Source organism: Hypomesus nipponensis, chromosome 2, assembly GCF_054491055.1.
Source record: "Hypomesus nipponensis isolate SF chromosome 2, ASM5449105v1, whole genome shotgun sequence".
In the NCBI taxonomy this organism is placed as follows: Eukaryota; Metazoa; Chordata; class Actinopteri; order Osmeriformes; family Osmeridae; genus Hypomesus; species Hypomesus nipponensis.
This window is the reverse complement of record NC_140362.1, coordinates 15,793,365-15,816,926: the sequence shown is the minus strand read 5'-3', so window position 1 is coordinate 15,816,926 and position 23,562 is coordinate 15,793,365. Positions and strand designations below refer to the sequence as shown.

The 23,562-nt window shown below is 47.0% G+C and overlaps 1 long non-coding RNA gene across 1 annotated transcript in view; it reads left to right on the top strand.

Annotated features, from left to right (window-relative positions):
- LOC146300985 (uncharacterized) overlaps positions 1 to 21,608 on the top strand; it is a 76,355-nt gene extending 54,747 nt beyond the window's left edge. Inside the window, exons 4-6 of the long non-coding RNA XR_014729526.1 lie at positions 11,238 to 11,295; positions 20,266 to 20,349; positions 20,982 to 21,608. This is a non-coding gene — a long non-coding RNA (uncharacterized LOC146300985). The remainder of the gene's footprint in view (positions 1 to 11,237; positions 11,296 to 20,265; positions 20,350 to 20,981) is intronic.
- Positions 21,609 to 23,562: the final 1,954 nt, after the last annotated feature.

Genomic DNA, 23,562 nt, shown 5'->3' with positions numbered 1-23,562 from the left:
CTAGCTGTAACACCTATTCTCAGATTTTCCTCCCTCTCTTTTGACTCCTCATCCTTTTCCTCTCTGGCTCATTTAGGCTCCCCTCTCTCCGACTCTTCACCTCAGCTGCCTCTGCTTTCGGCACGAGATGTCTGTTCTCTTTCACCCTTTGGCTGTCTCTCGATCTGTCCTCCTTCTCTCTCCTCTCTACCCTCCTCCTCCCTCCCTCTCTCCGTCTCCCACGCAGACAGATAGACAGCGAAGCGAGCAGACACATGCAGTCTGTCTGGCTGGAGCAGCTTACAGTGACTGGTACTCCCTGCTCGAGCGAGCCCAAACCTCCGTGCTGTCTGCCTCCGCCAGCTGTGCACTGCTGACCCAGTAAACTTTCCGGTGAACCTCAAATCCTGCCTACCCATTTGCTGGCTGCCGCATCATGTGACCCTGCCCCCCCCCGACTGCCACCTCCTCGCTGAAGATGCAGCTCTCCCAAAAACTCAGCCTCCCCCGGCTCGCTCAGAGGACGCCTTCCTCAACGGCATCTCTCTCCCTCAGACGGCTCCCTTTCTGGTCGTGATTTCGATGCTGCTGCATGAGGGAGGGGGTCTGGGAGGTGGGGAGAACACAGGAAAGGAAGGGAACCTTGCGGGCATTCACAGGCAAATGAGAGACGCAAATCGTTGTTAGGGTTTCGTTTTTTGTGGTGGAGTAGGATATGAGTTGGCAGGATTTTCCCACCGCTCCACACACACTGCGGGTGTCTCGCTGCAACCCCAGAGGCAGAGGAGCAGAGACACACTGTAGCCCGAGCTTTCCTCTCACATGGTCTCTCCCTATCCCAGTCTGCTTGAAGCCCTTCAATTATAATCAAACTTTATTGGAACCCGCATTTATAATCAAATTGATTTACTTTCATTCGTCGCCTTCCAAGCTTCTTGCACTGACTTTCTGGACGCGAGAATCATGGGAAACCGAGTTTCACGTCCAACTTTTGTGGCATCTACCCAGGCTGCTACATCCAGTTTCCCACACTTCCCCCCCCCCCCTCTCTCCGTTTGAATCCTCTCCTCGTCGCCTCCCTCTGTTCTCCCGCCCCCCCCCCCCCCCTCCCTCTCTTCTCCTCCCTCTCTTTTCCCATGCTCTCATCCTCGCAGCTGCAAACCTGGGAAACGGCTCCTGTCCTGTCCTGGGTCCTCCAGAGCTCGCCTTTATTTCCACACAATCGTATCGTTCCACGACGTGGATGAGAGATCACAGGGGACGGAAGGACGAGATGGAGGGAATAGAGATCACATAGATATGTTTGTCTGACTGACGATCATTCCACCCATCCCCTTCTCTACCTCCGCCTCTCTCGACCATTTGAACAGAAAATGGTTTTCGACATCGGCAATAACCACACAAACTCTTCCCCGATAGAGGAGCCTGTGCTAACACAGCCACCATCCTTTCCGTGTTCACATTGCAGGATCTAGTGGCATATTTCGTGGCGTCAGTCCTCCTGAGACGGTGAGGTGGTACACCGTACCGGGATTTGAGTAAATTATCTGTGTGACTGCCACCAAGGTGTGAAGTGATTAAGAGTTTTAAAGCTACTCGTGATTCCCTGGACACAGACCGGGTGGGACGCCTGAGGAATGGCATGATGACCACAGAAGCTCTGTAATTACCTGGTTCAATTTCAAAGCCCAGCTCAGTCCCAGATCCCTGTAATTAATAGCAGCGCAGATACTGTAAATAAAGGCAGGGAGTCGTTATTGTTGTAGACAGGATTGTGGAATGGCAGTCCTGTCAGATGACGCGACAGTCTGTGGCAGGAGGTGGAGGTGAAAGGAGGGTTTCGCGTTTGAGTCTCCATGTCGAGACGTTTGGAGGGTTTGGTGGCTGAGATTGAGAGACACACACATGCATGTTCGCATACAAACGCTCACCCTTTCTTCCCCTCTTTCCCCTCTGCTGTCTCTCGCTCACTCTACTGTACACCCGATATCTGTTTCACAGATACACTCGCTCCCTCCTTTTTTCCAACAGTCAGTTTCCTGCCTTGCACATGAAAGACACCCTGAGCCAAGGCCCCCGTCTGTGGGTATGCAGGACAGCTGGGCTCTGGGAAACAGCAGTCTGGCCTGGAGAGAAGACAGAGGAAGATGGATTGATAGGAAAATTGTTAGATGGATGGGTAGATACATGTGTGAATAAATCAATGGATAGACAGATGGATGGATGGATTTATGGAAGAATGGATTGATAGATTGATAGATGGATGAATGGATTCTTAGAGGGGTAGATGGATGGATGGATGGATGGGCAGAAGGGATGGATATTATTATATGAATCTAGCTGTTACTAGCCCCAAATGTCTGGCCCAAGGGTGTGGGAATATGTCCTCTTAGAAAGACAGAAAGACATATACAGGGAGCGAGCGAGGGGGAGGGAGTGGGGGCAGAGGAAGAGGGAACCATAAACTCCTCTGAGGCTGTGTATAATCAAACCCACACCCCAGTTCACTCAGTTCTCATATGGCCCCATCACAGCAAGCCAGAATAGAAGCAGAGTTGTTCCCTTGCATCCACACTCTATATTTTCCTGTAATTGTATTTGGATATCTCTTCCACACCCTACTTGCCCATCCCTTCCATGCCCACTGGCTATATTGGCTGGTGGCTTGACCTATCATGCCAGCTTTGCTAGTCATGCCAGTCTGCATGTGGCACTAGCCCCCGAGGGAATAGTTGATGCGAGAATGTGGGCAGCAAGCAAACCCAGCTGTGCCCATCTCCTTCCATGCCCACCCCCGGTGCCCAGGCTGGGTTTGACTAGCAACTCTCGGGTAAATGCTCAGTTCTGTCAGCTGTTAACATTTCTCCACCACAGGACTGTCAGTATGTCCTCTTGGCCTAATGGTAAATGATGATGGGGTGGAATGCATGCAGAATGGGGTTCCATCTCTCCCGGTGTTGTACTTCAGGTGTCAAGAGGACTGGTGCAGAAATACTCATAAATGAAACAATTTGACATCATTTATGTTGAACAATATATTCACTTAGGTTGCACGTTAACCTTGTCCCCTGACAAACACGTGAGCAACATCTCCACCTCTTCCTCCTTCATTGTTTGGAGATTTAGTCATAGCTGAGATATAAAGCTTGTTTGTCTCTAATCTTTGTATCGTAACAACATAACAGGTGTCTGGGTCCTGTATTCTTCCCAACATCATGATTCATTCTGTATGTCAATCGTATTTTCACCACAGATATTGATCTCCTTTACCCCCACAGGCAACCTATTCTTATTAAACAATACAACTGACTTAGTCACCGGGCAGAGCTGGTATCAGCAGACTCACTCACTTCCCTTAACAAGAACTCCCTACAACAAGCACCCCGCCAGCTCAGAAATATGAGCTGTTTACTAGGGTGCGTTGGGATTTCTGTTGTGGGGGAACTTTTTCTAAATGGTCCGGACAGAGAGTGAGAGAGAAAGAGGAGAGGCAGAGAGAGAAAGGGGGGGGGAGAGGAGGAGGGAGAGGAGGAGAGCAGGGGATAGGGGGACCGATTTGGAGTCCAAAAAATAATGAGCTCATATCTCTAGCCAGGAGGTAGTGCTAGCAATTACCATGATCCATGGACTCTAGCTCTGTGTGATACTTCACTCTCTACACCGGGACAGGGGGAAAGATTGCCAGATACACAGAGCTTGTTCTCTTTTCTATTTGAAGAGAGGTAAAGTTTCAAAGGAGGTGTAGATGAGACAGGGGTTTTCTAGTGGCAGGGGGCCGGGGGTCGGGGCTGATGATGAAGGACAGAGATGGAAGTGTCTGTATTGGTGATAGAGATTTGAGAGTCATTTGGTGAACTGGTTCTGAAGACCAATACACACTTCATGAAATTCATTTTGAAACTGTGCTAGGCAAGGCATGGACCTGAGGTTGAAATGCGGTTGAACGCAAGCCAAGCCATCTGTAGAGTTTGAACCTGTCTGTCTGTAGTTAGAATCTGTCAGTCCGTTTAGAACCATTTTCAGTCAGTCCCCAGTTAAAACTAATGTCATTGATTCCCAGGAATGAGACCACTGCACTTTCCTGACTAATCAGCGGTTCTCTTCAAGATCCCAAAGATTTTTTTTCCACTAACATTTCGAAAGACATCAATTAGTCTCAGGCAATCAATCTGGTTAATGAAGCAATGAATTACATGAGGATCTCTCAGATCTAGCTAGTGATCTGAGCAGGAAGTCATTCTGGCCACAGTCCACAGCCTTTGGTACTCTTTACTCCTCAGGTGAAAAAATAATGAAATTATTAGATTTTTGAATTGGCAAATGTGTGCCGAAATGACAATGTCCATGTGATTGGTGTTGGTTATTAGATTCAATATAATTTCTAAAGCAATAAAATGTGCTTTTTTTCATTACTTCCAGAACTTATTAACAAGCTTACTTTATCCTTAAAGGCTCACACTTAATTACATTTGTGGGGCGAAACAGGATCATGGAGCTACTCGGCCAGAATGACTAATGTATATTTTTTTTCTCTCTCCCTTTTTGATTGAGATGAAGGTTCTGTTTTGGGTTACATCTTTTATTTATGTTTAATTTAGAAATATTAGCCAGAGAAGGCAACAGGAGCCCAGATCAGACCTCATTCCTATTCTCCAGCTTAACCCCCTTGCTAAATCTGTAGCATGCAAAATGTCACAGCAGAACAATATTAACCTTGGGACATTGAGAGGCTCATTATAGCCTGGTTATCAACCTTAGCTCTCCCTGCTGTCTTACCTTTGTTTTCTCTCCCTCATCCCATTATTCCTTATCAGCCACCAGCACTCAGCTTGTTAACGTGAGGAATCCCCACAATGCACCCTGGTAAATGTACACCCTCGGAGTATCCCCGAACTCCTCGTCGCGTCCGTGTTTAGTTTAGAATGTGTCTCTTGTCTTGTCAGGAAAGTGACAATTGATGACCCGCGCGGAGGCTCCCTGAGGAGAGCAGAGAGTCTCAGAGACAGTCAAGCCTGATTGATGATGGTGCATGATGACCAAGTCCCTCTAAACCCCTGGGAGATCCACTAAGGGCTGCCCAGAGGGGCCCGCAGTCCTTCCTGTCTCCTCTCAACCACCCAGCCAAAATGGCAAGCAGGCAGTCAAGAGATCCAGCAAGCCGTCAAGCAGGCATGTACTCATAGAACGACTTGTAAAAGCAGGTTGGCGGTCAAGCAGCGAGCCAGTCAGCCACCCAGCCAGGTAAACATCCAAGCTGGCATGCAGGTCAACCTGTTGACCTGTTTAACTAAAGGCTTTAGTAAGTCTTATGACACCTCCAGTTTTTACATGGCTACGGCTCTGGGCTACCTACACCCACCTCTGTTACCCTCTTTAGCCAAGAACCGCTCTGTGTCTACATTCAATCACAGCAGAGTGGTGGAACGTTCTGGTGTGTTCCCCCGGGCCACAGAGTGGTTTAGATTAGCGCCTGGCAGGGAAAACACAGAGAACGTCATGGGCGGACCTGCAGTCACAGGCCAGGAGCCATGCCGTCTAGCATACACAACCTCCCGTTAATTGCGATGATGTAAACTCGAAAGTTCATGCTATTCTCATGCAGAACAGCAGAGAAAAGCCATGCTTAAAGTATGGCATTGACAGTTAAAGGTTAGGTGAATTGTTGTGGTTAGGATTGTAACCAAGCAAAGGGAAGGGTTGGGTTTCTGTCTTGTGCTAGGTGCCTCTGTGTGTTTGTTGTGCAATGTGAGTGTTTCTGTGTGTAGTTCTATGATTTTATGAGTGCTTGTACTGAAGATATGTTGGTCTCTGTGTGTCTGCTTATGTGTGATCAATGGAAGCAACTCTGATTGTAAAAAAACAAGTTGTCTCACATTCTAACCCGACTTTAACCATCATGAATACTGATGCAAATTATCACACAGTCTGAGGAACGTTCGCTCTGCAATTTATGATTTGAACTGGTAACTGCCTCATTTTGGACTTTTTCTTGTTATGCTAATGTGCCCTCACAATAGTCAAAAATCAGTTTGATTTTACAGTGAAAATATCGCAGTATACAGCTGTCTCTGAAATGAGGGATGTTTTTGTGTGTGAGTGAAATCTCTAATCTACATTTTTATGTCATTAGTTGAGCCTATCAAGCCTAGAGCTTTGTAAATCAAATTGTGTTTCAAGAGTGCTACTGTGAATTTGAAATGTAGTCTCAATACCCTCTAAAAAGCAATCTTAAAAGTTTCACAATTGTCCTTTTGCCGGTCTATTGCTGTTGTATTTCTTTGGTTGTTCGGTGGAATTTAATTTATATATTTTTTATGTTCATAACCACATTTCCAGGCAGTTTCTGTGTGACACAAGTAGGGCACACAGACAAATGTCAAGCAAAGGTTTTCTCCTCCTGCTCTTACTTCATTGCCTGAGTGGCGGCAAGATTCTGGAATGGTCCTCTGTCTCGACGGAGGTAAAATAAGGGACATGGGCACGTATTACATACACACACACACGCGCGCACACACACACACACACACACACACAGACACACACTCCATATGAAACAGTGTCGCTGGGATCCTGGAGGTAGCTAGCGCACAGGAGCTCAATAAGAGAATCCTCAGCATCAGCAAACCAAACAGGGTCATCTCTCACCTCTCCCACTGGGCGACCCCAGAGACACTCTAAACAATAGCCAGCCGTGACCAGGAAGCTGGCCAGCTGCACAATCCCAGACACTATTAACATTTGAGTTGCTGGAGGCTTGTGGGGTAAGGCGACCTTTGACACTTTATCCTTGTTTTTCAAAGTTGACCCCTGACCCCTCTCTGGGTCTCATCTACCATTTTGTTCAGGGGCTAGCGAGGAAGAGAGCAGGTGAATCCATCTTAGCTGTTGGCTCTTGGCTTTGTAGCAGGGTTTGGTTGAATCTCTGGAGCATAAGCTAGCAGGAAAACTACCAGCTGCAGCAGAATAAGTAGGAAGCAGTAGACTCCCTGACCTTGCTCCCTTCGCACTGGGCCACGGGGCTACACCAACACAAACCTGTCTGTTCTCACAAGCTTTACTGTACCAAGAAACTCAGGAATCATTGGGGGGAATTTTTATAATCATACTGTCTATATTATCTGTTGAAGTTAGACTGAAGTTGTCTAATTAGTTTGTAGAATTGTTGCCAGAAGCTTAGTCCAGCATACAAAATCAGGATGCAGAGTTTATAATCCTTAAATCCTTAATGCTCTTTAAAAATATGATTCAAGAACAGCCCAAGTTTGAACAAGATATTTGTTCTGTACGGCAGAGCTACATCATCTTTTCTACACTAAAATCAATTGTTTTCTCTCTTTTTTGGGGGGGTAAATCAATTTAGGCTTCAGGCTGATCTGCCTTGCAGGCAGCTCTTTCTTTGATACTGTTCCCAGCACAGCTGAGCGCAGGAACCCAGCCAGACTCAGGTTCTTTGTAGGATTTGTGTTCAGACTCCCTGTTGTAGCCCACCAACTCCAGCATAGACTTTATCTTCTGCTCTCCACAGGGCTTTGAACAATGAGGATGTGAAGCCCCGAGTTTTTTGGGGGGAGGTACGTTGTGGGAATTGAATTAAAGGGAAAAAGGGTGCCTTGAAGGCAGCTGTACCTTGAAGGCAGTGTCCTTCAAAGAGCTTGATGAAAAAGTGTTTACGCCAGGAAATAAAACGATGCATAAACATGAGTGTTGCTGGTGTTGTCGTTAGTTCTGGTTTTCAAAGAAGGGGGTGACCTTTCCTAGTTCTGAGGCAGCTCTGACAACTTCAGAATGGGTCATTGTTCTATCAGTGCACATCAGCAGAACAATCACCTCATCAGTGAAACAGACATTTGACTGCATTTAGATGCTACAGTCTAAGAAGTCAAAACCGTGTGTAAACAATCGACTTTCTCTGAGTTAATGGACTCACTCACAGAGAATTAAGAGTGAACACAGCAGAGGATCTAAACCGACTGTGGTTAGTGGTGGAGCTAAACCATCCAGTATCTCGGAGGCCCAGGGAAAAGCAACTGTTACCTCCGTGTTCCAGCATAGAAGCCAATTCATGGGAAACAGCACTCCCTATTGACAGATTGGGAAATAGACTGTGGATTTTAGACACATTCAAAAGGGTAAAAAATGGATACTAGTCAAATACAACTGTGTACTGTGGATACCATTTTTATTCAAGAATAGTTGTTGTGCCCCAACTCTGTAAATTGGCACGTGAAGCCAAGAACACGTAAAGGGTAAACTCTTTATTGAGGAGTCGTGATATCATACTGTTATGCTCAGTCGGAACTTCCTGGGGTTCAGTGATTTCCCTACCTGTTTTTATGGTCTCATTAACTCATGGGTGTTTTATTGAACTTAAATATCCACAGCTGAATCTAATGCTTCAACCAAACTGTAACTCCTCTCGTAAAATGTTTAGCTACTTGATCATGAATATCACTGAACCCCACACACCCCAACACCCACACTGAGCCTATCCATGATTCACATGTGAACCTTTAAGGGAAAAACGAGCCTAGCGGTTTCTGTGAGCAACACGTGTGCTGTAGTAAAGTTAATCAAACTAAGAAAACGACTAAACAGGGAAACTCTGCCAGCTGTGCTGTAGGCCCGTTTAACAGAACTCCAACAGAACATCTGGCCCTGTAAGGGTGGGGAACAGGTTTTTATACCAACCTGGAAAACTGTGCCGACAGACCAGACCTCCATGTCTGATGAAGACATGAGCAACAGATTAGAAACTAACTGATGAGAGAGAAACACATCAATGCTGCTGTGTTGTTTCTCAGTGGTAAAAGAAAAGACATCATCCTGACTGGGACACCTGCCTAGGCGTGTGTGTTTGTGTGTGTCGTTTGTCTGTCAGTACAGCAGCCACCGGCCTGCTGTGTAAATCTACAGGACTGAGCCTCTCTTCTTGTGTCAGGGCTCTAACACAAACACACACACAAAACCCTCTGGAGTGTTTGTGTTAGAGCCCTGACACAAGAAGAGTGTGTCTGTGTGTGTGTCTGTGTGTGTCTGTGTGTGAGAGAAAGAGAGGACCCTCCCATTCATCTGCACATATAGGGCCATCTGCCTCTCTTCCAGCGCCTCTACCCTCTCCCTCTTTCTCTTTTTTCTCTCTTTCTCTCCTGTCTTTCCCCCCTGCTCTCTCTCTCTCTATCTCTCTTTTTGTTTCTCTCTCTCTCTCTCTCTCATTTTCATTAGTACTTGGTATTGAATTAGAGTATTCTGATGGCTTATTTTGTTCCAGCATGTTTCAGTCTCTTCCAGATGGCTCTGCCCGTAGATGTGGGGTCTTCTGAACAACAGTATTAGATGTGTCTGGTCTGTCTGTCTTTGATGACCAACCATTATGCACCCCGCTGTTTTCTAACTCTACACAGGTTCCAAACACCTGGAGCTTTTCTCCCCAGGACACTTTGACCTCAGCTCCAAACTCTCTTACAGTGAGACAGACAGAGAGAGAGAGAGAGAGAGAGAGAGAGAGAGAGAGAGAGAGAGAGAGAGAGAGAGGGAAAGGGCGAGGGGCGGGGTGGAGAGAGAAATAGACAGAGAGAAAGACAGAGTGAGAAGGGGAGGTTAGGGGGGGGGGGGGGGGGGGAGAGAGCTCAAATAAATGCGGGAGAAGGTGGAGGGAGGGAGGTTCAACATGAGCCAGAGAGTGTGTTTTTGAAGTGCCCTTATTGAGTTGGTGCGTTTATAAAATTTCCTTTTAAACTAGCAGGCATCCGCCAGGTGTTAACGTGTGCACTTACAGCCAGCCGGACATTAAAGCCTGGGGCCAATCTCGCTCTGTCACATTACGACATCTGCTCAGGATCCACAAGATGCCATTCAGCAAAACAGTGCGCCTCAGGAGCGCTTCTCTTGTCAATAGAAGGACTGTTTCATGTGTGATCCTGATGGGCTTTCTACTTCAGCCCCTCTGGTTACGCACTCTGAAGAACAGACGACTGTTGTTTAACAACAACTCAAATGATTGTTTGGGGTTCCGACAGATATTAACAGTACAGCAGTAAACGGAGAAGAAGAGCACAGTTAACTGGCTGACACCTCTGCTCAAGATTTACCTCGGTCACATGGCTAAACAGGGTATTGTATGGATTAGTTGTTAGAGCTTTTGATTGCAAATCAAGGGGTCACAGGTACAAATCTTCCTTGTACAACGTGTCACTATGGATGAATGTGTCAACTAGATTAACGTATTATCATTAAGTGACCTGTAATGTGTTTATTCCCAGGCATTGCTATGTAGTTACACAGAAGTTCATGTAAATGTTATGTAAAGTGTAGCCTTCTGCTTGTATTTCTTTTTTACCATACACTATTCTCATCCAGCTTGGGGACTGTGGCTAACTATTGTGTTGTAACTTTGTAAACGGAGACTGACTGAGGAAGTTTAACCTTGATCTGTCTGAGGATACAGACCCGTCCATCCGTCCGCTCGTCACGCAGCCAGCGAGCCGTCTTGGCTTCACGTTCAGGGGTTTTAGGACTGGAGACATCCGCAGGGGCGGTCAGAGGGGTGGAGGGGTGGAGGGGTGGAGGGGCGGAGGGGTTGAGGACGACTGAAAAGGCCGTCCCCTGCTGCGGGTTTAATCCCCTCAAGAGGTCACTAAGGTTCACTGAGAGGTGTGTGTGTGTGTGTGTGTGTTAAGAGAGAGACATTTGGTAGCATCAGAGGTTGAAGCCAAAAGCTAGACTGTACGTGGGGAGGCAACTGTACATTCCAGAGAGGGTCCCACAGGAGGGGTTATATCACATAGCACCACATCTGGCAACCTACACAACCTCATACTCACCCCGTAGCTTAACAGTTAGCTCTGCAAATGGTCTTCTTTATGGAATCTTTCAGGTTGCCCAGGTCAGTGGAAGACTGACTCTGACCAGACTTGTTTTCTCCCTCTCCCCTCTCCCTCCCTCTCTCACGTGGGAAAAGGAGAAGTTGTGACCGTAGAACCGGTGGTGTGTAACAATGCATGTTAGCATTAATTGCACCTTTGAGGGGGATGGAGAGCATGCCGTATATCACATAAGTGTCCCATGTGTGACTTCAAAGGGCTGTGTTCGGGCTATTTATAATGCTCTCAGGAAGGGCATGGTTTTATGGAGCTCCTTTAGCAACAGAACCTGGATAGAAAAAAACCTTTTCTGTCTTTCCAATTTGAGTCTCGCAGTTAAATAATTCATTTGGAGCTACTTCTAACTAACGAAGATGTGTTTTTGTCCTTTCGATGCAGGAGCGGAGGAATGTTGACCTACGTAGCTATGGAGGAATAGCAGACAGGAACAACAAGGGTAAGGGTCTGTTTGTGTGTGTGTGTGTGTGTGTGTTGCTGTGTCCATGGGTGTCTGCGTGTGTGGTGTGTATCCGAGTGTGCAGATTGTGCGCGTGTATTAGAGTGTGTCTGTGTCCCTTTGTGTGTGTTATGTGTCGGTGTGTGTCGGTGTGTGTGTGTGTGTGTCGGTGTGTGTGTGTGTCGATGCGTGCCTGTGTGTGTGTGTACTGAAGCGTTCTCCAGTCTCCCAGCCAGTCATCTGGAGCCTTCCCTTCCTGTGTGACAAACTCAGTGACACAACAGTCGGCACCACAGGCTCACTGAGGGGGAGAGTGAGGGAGGAGGAGGGTGTGAAAGAGAGAAAGAAACTAAGGGGGGGGGTGGGTTCAGCAGGAGAGGCAGATTTAGACATGGCAATAGAAGAGAGTGAGGGGGAAATGAGTGTGCAAAAGAAGGAGCATGTGTATGCCTGTGTGTGTCCTGTACTGGGTGTGTGTGTGTGTGTGTTTGGTACCCTGTGAATGTGTGCCCTGTACTGTGTGTGTGTGTCCTGTACTGTGTGTGTGTGTCCTGTGTGTGTGTCCTGTGTGTGTGTGGCCTGGTGAGTGTGAAGGCAGCAGCAGCTGGGAGCAGCTCTCTGTTCTCTGTCATCAATAAATGATCAGAGGGAACCATCTGGAGCAGCCCCAGCACCCCCAGCACCAAGCCTGGCCTAGGCCTGGCTCAGAGAAGCCCTCCCTGCGTCCAGCGCCGGCCCCGGACCCCCCGCTGGATCCCCCAGCTCCATATTACCATTCCAACATCTGACAGAACATTCCACTGTCAGTTGGAATGAAAGGAGCTCGACGCAAACGTCGGTGACTACGGCTGAGTTGGGTGTGTGTCGACAACGCTTCGGTTACAAACACACGGCCCCAACCTCCTTAGGCTGCATCATTCGGTCAAACCCGCGCAGTACTCGTGCCTAATAGTGTCAACATAGAGCGTGTGACAAAGATGTCCTCTCTTTTCACCCATTTGCATTCACTACGCCCACTGCCAGTATGCTAAATGGATGGAAGGAGGCACAGACGGGCTGGCGTTTGTCTGCTATCACCAAACCAAAACAAAACCCTTTCGCTTTGACCTGTTCTTACAATGTGGCCCCAGTAGTATTGGTTTGCTATGCCTAGCATGACCGGACTGCATGAGTAGTGGTATTGAAGAGTCACTCTGGTATTTTCTGACCCCAGGTCCCCCGCTCTCATGAATACGGTCCGGTCGCCCTACAGAATCACAGCCTCTCCTGTGTTCTGTCTCATTAATGGAAAACATATGCAGGACCTTTATTATGAAAGATCTTTGACTCGCGCTTGGTTGAGTCGGTTTCTTTCGTCTGTTTCGAAGTCTTCCAGAACAGCGTAACTTTACGGTCGTCATAAACGACCCCGACGTTGAACCCCTTTGAACGGCACCGGTTTCCTGTGACATCGTCTTTGACGCCGGGGAGATGTTTCGAGACGTCACAATGTGTCCTTTCCTTCGCAGCATGCACAGCTCCAACACAATACCTTCTCTATGCAAGATGGCAACTGTGAGCTCTAAAACAGGCCCTGGCTTTTCTCTCCGTTTCTTTTCTCTGCAACGGTGGAGTTCAGGGTTTAGGTCACTGTATCCTGCCGCCTGTCAGAGGACTCCCTGCGGAGCACTCCCATAAATCTGAAGGGGTTAGCCCAAGAGACGTTGAAAGGAAAACATTTATCCGCTGGCTTCGTTTGTCTTCACTCTATCTTTCCTTTCATATCATAAAAAAAAAAAAAACACGAATTCTACCTTTATCGCAAACTTTATGAGATGTTTTTTTTTGGTCTACTGTAGCACTAATAATAATGGAACTGGTTTACTCTCCTTCTCTGTCCTCCTATGGATGTCAAACTTTGAGAGTGCGTTTCATGGCAAGCCAACTCCTCTCTGGAGAGAGCCAGGCCTTGTGGACATATGTCAAGGCCTGTCTTCTGCCAAGGAGAGAGAAATGGCTGTAATGTAACTCTGGCCCAAAGGGCTGGTGGGGGGTGGGGGGTGCTGGCGTGAGAAGTTGAGGGAAACTCAGACTCAGGGAGGTGTACTAGTACATAGCTGTGCTGTGTACTGTCAGGATCCTGATGGTCCCCTATAGACACCTGCTCACACAAACACACATGCACGCACACACACGCACACACACACACACACAGCATGAATCACACACTAGTCTGAGACATCCTGACATCCATGCAGAGGAGGAAAAAGAAGATGAAAGGAGACATTGAAGCTAAACATGGCGGCCCTCAGGGAACAGCCCTGAACTGGAACTGAAGAATGGCCAGTCCTGAAGAGGCCCTCTTACATGACAGAAATGACAAGGGTAATTCCTCTCAGTTGAGGAGATGTATTAAAATGCATAGAATCAACTCTGTGGCTATGTATTATAAAGAATGAGCAGCTGAATAATTATCTTGACTCCGACAGGATACTCATTGACCCTGAGTGGAGAGCAAGTGAACTGAAAGAAAATACTTTTTTCCACTCATAAACAATGGGGCTATTGTACAGAGCTCCCACTACTGTATATAGTGCTATGTTAAGAACTTAGAAAATGGCTTTTCAAGTCCAGGTTATTCCCCTTCTCCAGATTACTTTTAATCAGGTTCCAACCCAGAAAAAAGCAGCCTGGAGCCCAGGACTTGTCAGGGATTGCTAGCTCATAGGATTTCAATCCAGTTTTTGAGCCTTTTATCTTTCGCCATGTAGCAGGCCAGCTTAGTCGTGTCTGGAAGTGTGTTCTTTGTGTGTGTATGTGTGTGTGTGTTTTAGTGGGGAGCGGAGGTTTAGGGGGGGCCTCTGAGTTTGTTGAGGGAGTAGGCCTCTGAGGTACCAAAGGAAGGAAGTAGGGTGAGGGTTTGAGTGAGGATGGTCAGTGTGTGTGTATGTGTGTGTGTGTGTGTTAACATTTTTACAAGGCAGTTTTCTTCTGTTAGCCATTAGGAAACATGGGTCCCATTTTTAGCACGCTGCAATCTGCACGGAACACGTAACAGATGTAAAACAACAAACCTCAGCTCATTCAGTCAGATCCAAAACGGCACAATATATACTGGCCTGACTAGACAACCTTACCGGACAGACGACATCTTTACAACATTTAAATTGCTTTCCCTCTACAAAGGCGTTCCTCAACTCAATTTAGTAACCTCCATGTATCAATCCTCTATGTGTTTGCTGCGTAGACCATTCATGTGCAGGTTCAAGAAGTGACAATGTTACGTTTCAACCAGAGTCTTGAATACTTTATTTTTTACGTGAGCCTTATTGTATCTGCTTCCTATTGGTCGATAACTCACAGGGTGAATGCTTACTGACATGTGTCACTGCACTGACAAACATCTGGCCATTAAAAAGACAAACTGAAATCTATCACACATTCTGTCCTGTAGTAGATTAATCTCTGAGACAGCAGATCTGACCGAGATGCAACAAAAAGACCTACTATAGATAGTGGAAGGCTTGCACACTGGATGCGTTTGGTTTTCAATCAGAAAACCAGATATCGAAGGGGAATGGGACCATATTTTAGTAAAAATCTAATAAAGCATTTGAGTTTGATTTGAAACTGATAGATTGACCTTTGAGTACAGCAGAGTAGGAACAGATTCAATCCTGCGACCAGAACATGGGGAGTGATACCAGCAAACAGGAGGAGCAGTTCAATTGGATTCTCTTCGATGGACAGTACCAGTCCAAATTCAAACCATTCAATTGAATGGGAAAAATGTGTCCAAACTTTTGACTGGTACTGTATGTGTAGTGCACTGTGTAGCTACATTGTATAGAGAGGGGTTCTGAGTTGATATGCCAGTCATTCCTCATGAATGGGACTCCCATTCTCGGTCTTGCAGTGCCTCTGCTGGATGCGCTGTGTGTGTATGTGTGTGTCTGTGTGTGTTCTCCAGGCTCAGCTGTGAGAACATGTGTGGGCTCACCAACGCCTGTGTGTGTTCTCCAGCCTACGTGTGGGCTATTCAATGTGTGTGTGTTTGTGTGTACTGTAGAACATCTGCTGTCACCGTGGGTTACAGGGGGATCTGTCACAGCAGATCTGGGGCAGACATGCAGACAGGGGTAGACTGACCCCACCCCTTTTCACACACACACACACACACACACACACACACACACACACACACACACACACACACACACACACACACACACACACACACACACACAAACACACACACACACACACACACCCACACACAAACACACACACACACACACACACACGCACACACACACACAACATGACTCATTAATCCTTGCCTCACCAACACAGACACCACACCAGTCCTGGGGGTTATAGCAGCCAGGATCAGAGAGTTAGACAAGTTACGGCTCAGATTTGTATACCTTCCACAAAACAGCAACTTATATTTGAGGCGGAAAGAAATTATTTTACAGCAAACCATGTGAAGCCATCTAAATTAGAGTTTTGATTTACGTAATGGCATAATAGTAAGGATTTATAAAATGGCAAGGCTAATTCAAGGCTCTTGACTGTTGGAGCACTCCCACTTGCATGCTTCAACATACAAAGTGTTTGAGTGTGATGAGGGTGCATTACCGTTAATGGAATCAACTGTGTTGAGTTGTGTGCATGGTTTTATGAGACAGTCAACTGACGGCCGAGGAGGAATGTGTAAACAATGTGTTCAGGGTACGTTGGAGAGCTGCAGTGGCAGTGGGAGGAAGTGTCAGTAGTTGTTGTTGCAGTTTATTCAGTGCAGCTGTGTGTGGCTGCTTCCTGTGACGTGAGCGTTGTTGTTGGAACAGGGGGTGTGGGGGGGGGGGGGGGCACATGAGCTTGGAGGAGGAAAAATGAAGTCGATGCAAGCAGAGGGGCAGACAGGCTGACAGACAGACAGACAGACAGACAGACAGGCAGGCAGGCAGGCAGGCAGGCAGGCAGGCAGGCAGGCAGGCAGGCAGGCAGGCAGGCAGGCCATTACGTTAGTTGACAGACAGACAGACAGACAGACAGACAGACAGACAGACAGACAGACATACAGAGAGGCAGGCAGGCAGACACAAGGTGCAGCATACGTGGGCTGTACTGTAGGATGTGGGCTCTGAGGTGAAGCTCAGAGGCCTTGTCTCTTGCGAGCGATCTAAACGTTTTTCCTGTAACCTGCTGCAGGTGGCCAGAGACCACTGTTCTTCTCCTTCACTTTGGCTTTGCCGCACACGGTTCCAAGTCATGTGACTGAGCACACACATGCAGAACCATACAGACATCTGTACAGCGTAGATGCAAAAATACGCACACACAACCATAGGGAAGTTTAAACATACACAGCCCTACAGAAGTATGTGTAGGCACATGAACACACACACACACACATAGTACTACAGATCTGCTACCATGCATTCCCTTTGCTTCATAAATCTGTCATGGAAAAGTAAATTGCTGTTTTAGTTGTTGACCACTGTATATGGACCAAAAAACAACTTTGAATTAAACGTTCAAGACCTTATGACATGAGTTTTACTAATATAGTCTGTTTGCCTTTTGTTTCATTCGTATCAATCATTATAATGTTCATTTCTCGTTTGCTAAATAGTCTGCAGGCTAGAATTCATCCAACAATTTGTTTTATCTACCTTCAACCACAATATGTTTTAAGTATTCTTTTAAAGATTTAATCAATTTACCTTTGTATATTGAGGTTGCTAAATCATCATGTCCCTCAGCAATGTTGTACACATTTGCTCCTAATGTAGTCTTTGTTGTAATTCTTTTACGTGGGGATATGCCTCGTAGGAAAATACAACATTAAAAATGCATAATGAGTGACCTCCAGCTATACCCATCCAACCATTCTCTTTTTGAGTGTGTATGTGTGGCCCTAATTTGAATACTCATGGCCATTTCTTATTTAATTTGCCTTTCTCTACCACTAATTTGTGCTCCAATAAGTAAGAACCCCCTCGGGCAGCAACCTAACAAAGCTCCAGGTTTGAAAATAAGTTCATGGATTCCTGGATGCTAAAAATGTGTGCCATAATTATCAACGTTAATTAACCTTATTACCATTCTCCAAAAGCTATGTGGTTTCAACCATCCCATTAAAAACAGCTTCCCTAAATAGCATCATACCCAGTTGGTGTAGGAAATTAATCAAACAGGTAGGACAGTTGGAGCATTACATTGTTTTAAGTCGTAGTAAAATAAAATGTCTGTTATTGTTAGGCTGACATTGAACAATGTCGATCTCTCTTCTCTGGAAACTCTCACAAAGATGTTGACCAGCAGATAGGAAATATCACTTCCTTGAATTCACACTTAAACAGCCTTGTGGTCATTGAAACCAGTCACTAAACAGTCCAGTCCAAAACGTTTTTTTTGTGAAAATACGAGAACTTTCTCACACTATTGTTTGCACCAAACGTGTGAGCCTAACTTACCCAGGGAGCCATGCAATAGGAAACCAGAGAGCGAGACTCCATGGACATATACTGTATAGACTGGGTATAATCTGTTTCAGGAAGACTAGTTTACAGTGACAGAAGAATCACAGTACTGAGACCAGTTATCTCACCATTCAGCCTCCAGACTCTGTCCACAGCAGCTAACAGTGGTGCCCTTGGCAGCCCCTGTCACTGACAGACACCTCAGCAGCTTGATGGATCGACCTCGGCCACTGTCACCCAGCCAGGGAATTCAGGGACCTGTGTGGGGATGAGTTGTGTGTAATGGAATCCACCATGGCTGGTTACTATTGCTCATCCCTGGTGGAGAGAAAGGCCCTGTCTGAACTCAGCCAGGGTTCAGAATGTCGTATACAAATATAAGCATTTGTGTCGAACAACATAACATGAATAAATGATGTGCACACTGAGTAAGGTGGTAGTACTATGTCTCAATGTACAGTACAATTCGGTTGTAAAAAAAACGAAACAAAATGAACACGTCTGTTCCGGTTTTGGAGTCCTCTGTCAACAGGGGCTTCTCCCAGGGTAGTCTGAGGAATGCCACGGTGCTTCACACACCATAGGAAATAAATCCTGCAACTGTCATTACACACACTCCCCAGTCTACGCGCCAGTGTGTTTTTGAAATCTGGAGGTGTATTGGAGGTGAACTGTTCCTCAGCGAGTCTCAATAATATTTGCAGTAACCAACTGGGTCCTCTAACTACTACAGTATATGTTATCTTACTGCAGCTCCCTAGTTATCTGGATGTGTGTGTGTGTGTGCACATTTCAAGGCTTAGAAACTATGAAGTGCCTATCAGGTATTCCTTGGAGGACTTTTCACCTTGCTGCTTCTTAGTGACAGAAGCTCTAACTTTCTTCTCCTTGTTCTAAAGGACCACCTGCTGTGATATCCACTGACAGCTCTGCCAGAACGCGCAATATAACCTTCTCTACAACTTGTCATGGAAAAAGAAGTTTAAGATATGCTTAAACTGGGACAATGAGCGTACCAGTAAAACATCTATGGTGTATTTCCAACATGGGTGTAAATAGCAAATCAAACTGCAGAGCTGACTCCATTTTGCTGTTCCTCGGGGTGTAAAGGTGACACGTGAAGATTTTGGAAGAGTCCTTTGAACAAAGTAGACTTTTACCCCACATCCCTTTGGTTCAACCACTGCTGGGCGAAATCCAGCTTTTAGCCCAGTATTTCTGTGATGTGTCTTTGTTTTCAGCCAGCCAAACCTGAGGTCTTGTCCGATGTATTACCAAACATCAGGATCCTACGTTTTCATTGGATCACACTGAAAAAAAATAATCTTTAAAACCCCCCAGAGATCCTTTACACTGAACAATGGTGTAAAAATAGAGACGAGTTTTGGGTATGGGTGTGAGCTGTCAAGTAGACTGATGATTCAAATTTTTATAGTCAGAACTCGTCTCTTGACAAAAAAATTGACAATTATTTGGCTTGGCTGTGGGGCTTATTTTGAATAACTGATCCTTAATTGTGTATACTACGTGCCTTGCATTTTCTTACTATTACCCAACCGACTGGAGATTGATGGAGCATGAAGACACAGTAACAAGCACAATCGTCCCCCCCCCCCCCCTGCTCTGCCTCATACCCCCCCCCCCCCCTTCCTTTCTTCGCCTTGTACATTTTCACTGTTAAATGGAATTATGATCAAAGCGTCGTGCCGGCGTATTGTGTGTCCCACCGTTAGTCACACATCACTGGTTTGAGTTTTGATCTCCCTCTAGCTCCGCAGCCGACTGAAAAGCAGGCTGAGGGAGGGTGGAGGGATACGCTGCGGAAATGGGGGGGAAAAGTGGCAAAGGGAGAAAAACAATGTAGTCAGATGCCGGGGATCATCTTTGTGTTCTTAGCATGGTGCTCCTCTTGAAGCCTGGTACTGGAGGGTGGGAGGGAGGGAGGGAGGGAGGGAGGGAGGGAGGGAGGGAGGGAGGGAGGGAGGGAGGGAGGGAGGGAGGGAGGGAGGGAGGGAGGGAGGGAGGGAGGGAGGGAGGGAGGGAGGGAGGGAGGGAGGGAGGGAGGGAGGGTGAAAAGGGAAAAGAGAAGACTGGGGAGTGAGGAAGTGTGGTAGTTCAGGGAGAGAGAGGAAGAGGGAGATGAGGAGAAGGATGAGGAGAGAGGGAGAAGGGATAAGAAGGTAGCAAAGGGTAGCTAGCTGAGGAGAGAGAGGGAGAGTGGAGAGAGAGAGAGAGAGAGAGAGAGAGAGAGAGAGAGAGAGAGAGAGAGAGAGAGAGAGAGAGAGAGAGAGAGAGAGAGAGAGAGAGAGAGAGAGAGAAGGGATGGTAAGGAAACAGAATGTCTGGCTCCACTTCCTAATGATACAAACAAGAGTGTTTCATAACCCTACAGAGTTCACCCTTACACTAGTAATAGTGCTCTTCCAACTCACCCTTGTAATGCACCCAGAGGGTTTTTTTCAGTATTCACAAAATCCATGTTCACAAAACTCTTGTGTTGCAGTTAAAGATGTCCACACAAGGGCAAGATCCAGCATGCTTTCCTTCTGTTATGGAACATCTTGGTACTGCATCCACCATTAGACACGTAAGTCCCCTACTTACAACACAGTGGAAGCAGCTTTTTTAATGAATACTGTTGCAATCGGCCACCAGAGATATTTTATTTTCTCTATGATCATGATAAGGCTCAGTTACTTGTGGCAGACCCCACACATTATTTTAGTCTAGTCACAAGTTATTCTGTCATAGGGCCTTTGACCTTTTATTAGTCATGCCTTTGATTGTTCAAGGGTACAGTAGTGTAAAGTCAGCACGGAGTCAGGGTACCTCCCTCTATATTGAGGCTCTGAAGTATTGGATCCAAACATGGAGTGCAAATAGGTATTCCATTGAACCATTGATGAATCTAGAATCAAATTCCTATTAAAAGGTTCGAGATGGAAGCCTTTTCAGTTCCATAGAATGCAGCTTAACCTTAAATGATTAATTCAGTTCCTTAGTGTGCTATTTGGGACCCTAAAACTGACCAGTAGAGAGATCTGCAACCTTAACCTTGAAACCAGAAAATGGTTAGAGAAGGAAGATTTCGAAATAGTTTTTTCTCTGTCTTACAAATGGTTATAGCGCATGTACAGTAGCCCAAATGTATTATTTTTTGCTTATATTGTTTGTATTTCTTCATGAGCCTTTGTATATGGCTCTGTTTCCTCTTGACAGGCCCTGTGGTACGGCCAGAGGAGGCCAGATCCCTGGGAGCCTTAATAAATGTGGACGGGCCTCCACTTCCATCCACCTCTTCACCTCCACAACGCACCGCTGACATTTCCTCACCGTCCCCAGGGGTTCCGGCCAAACTTCTGACTGGCAGACTGCCTACCGGAGTCTTATCATGCACACAGCCAGAGCTCTTCAGGTGTGCGTGTGCAGTGCACATGCATAGTACACACAAATGGCTCTCTTGGGTCACTTACTGGCTCCACAGTGACCCAAGGAGTCCAGGCCAAGGGGATTGAATTGGAAGTCATGCGGGCAGAAGGGGGTGGATAGGAGGGGCCAAGTAGCTGGGGCCAGGCAGGAGGGCTAAGGGCCAACCTGGAGGCTGACATGCCCTCACAGCAGCCAACACGCTGGGGACCTGGGTCAGGTCTGTGAGGGAGCTGGCTGACTGGACCACCTTTAACACTCGACCACAATGATGAGGTTATCTTGAGACAACAGTGTTTTATGTTTCAGCCTATTACCTCACCTTAATCAAAAGTGAATTCCGATTTGTTAATTGAGTATTTTATATATCAGATTTGTTGAAGAAATGCTTTCTCTAATAAAAGCCTGGTCTACAGCAAAAGTCTGAACATGAAAAGTCAATTGGTGTAATGACTCTTTCTACACTTTCCAAGAACATACCCCAAAATAGAACCGCTTCTATGGGGATGAGGGGTCCGGATGGGTGTGTGTGTGTGTGTGTGTGGGGGGGGGCGGTTGATGTGTGGTCTGGAGAGAGAGAGAGGGTCGGTGGATTCTGCCCTCTGCCCCCGGGACGCCCCACTCACACCAAATTACCTGCCAGTGTTTGACATCACCTACCCCCCAGCCAGCCGCGTTGAAAGGACAAGAGCCCCCTCCCTGCTTCAAGGCTCCTGCGATCTGTCAGAAGAGCTCCCCTCCTTTTCCCCGTTTCCTCCTCTCTAAGTAGATCTTTATATATTTATATATTTCACCCGGCGGAGGAGCGGGGCATGGCGGGGCAGGACCGCAGCCTCATCTGCCAGTGCCGCGGCCGGCCCGTCTCCCCGCGGTCCTAGTTAAAGATGGCAGCACGGCTGCCGCACAGGCACAGGCCTCGCTCTCAGAGACACGGGGCCTGAAGGCTGGGGTGTCAGGGGTCTCCGACTGGGGGCCCGGGACCCCTCCAGCTGTCCACACGCATGCACACACACACACAGACACACGCTGGCACACACACACGTTCACACGTACACACACAGGCACACAGATACACAGACGCACGCTGGCACACACACACGTTCACACGTACACACACAGGCACACAGATACACAGAGGAGTGATTGCACGCTCCCCCAGAGGCTCCTAAAAAGACCTACAGCTTCACCAGAGTGAGAAAACAGAGGCCGTCTACAATTGGACTGCAGTTGTCAAAATAGCTCCTGGTCCAGTGGAACGGGGATGAAGTGATTCTGTGATGCTCTTCTCAAGGTCAGAGGTGCTCCACCTCACAGCTCTTTAAGGGTCGCACCGTTTACGGACTTCAAAACTTCCATCTTACTGCGTGGATGGCATATCAGACGGCTGCTGGCTGCTCTCACACTAAGCGTTAGGCCCAGGCTGCGTTGGAGGGACCGTCAGAGGTGCGGGCCTGCATCTTCAAGGCAGCGGACCACATGATCACGTCGGCTGAGCCCCATACAAGCTTAACGGAAGTTCTCTCGATTTTTTTTCTCCCCTGATAGCTCAATTTCATGTTCAGAAAATGCTTCATCTGGTGCACCCACAGGCCCAACGGAGCGGACTCAAATCGCTTTCCGTACGTGACAACATTTCTGCATGCCTCAGGGCTTTTAAAGACTTCAGGGCTTTCTCAGTTGTCGGAATGTGCCGGTGGTTCTATTCACTGAGAAATCTAGGGCATGTAAAATACCATCTACCATGTAAATGCTCCTTCCGACAAGTCTCCTAAGCCTATTTTCACCATGAGATGGGTCCGACTTAAAGTTATTTAGTGGCCGTGTCAGCCTATCTACTCCCACTCTGTCTAATTTAGCAGGTAGGCCCTCAGCCCTCCGCCTCAGCCCCTCCTGCTGGAGATTGAATGTGTCAGGTAGATCTGTCTCTTAAGCGGACAGAGTTCCACATTCAATTTGAGATTGACTACCTGTCACAACCTATTGATTTCCCCTCTTCGTTGGTTCGTGGCAATCTAGTGGCATAAATCCCCCTTACAAATAACGCCGGCGCTCTGCTTTCTAGGGGCCATTCACATGCTGGTCCCTTTCATTAGGAAGGAAAAAATACCTTTTAATGTATCTGAAGTTCCTTTTCGCGATGATGTTAAAGGCTCTGCTGCTGGATCTCTTGTGTTTGGCTGGACGCTAATGAGCCATAGTCGATATCAAATCCGCGCACCCTGAATTAATAGCTAGTTAGCTCTTATACACACGCACACACAAAAACAGCTGAATCATTAGCAAGCACCCCTTTCATAGGAAGCCAGCGCTAGGCGCCTCTCTCCCCTTTGAGAGAATGTGTCTCTTTCACACATGCAATATTCAGTAGGACATC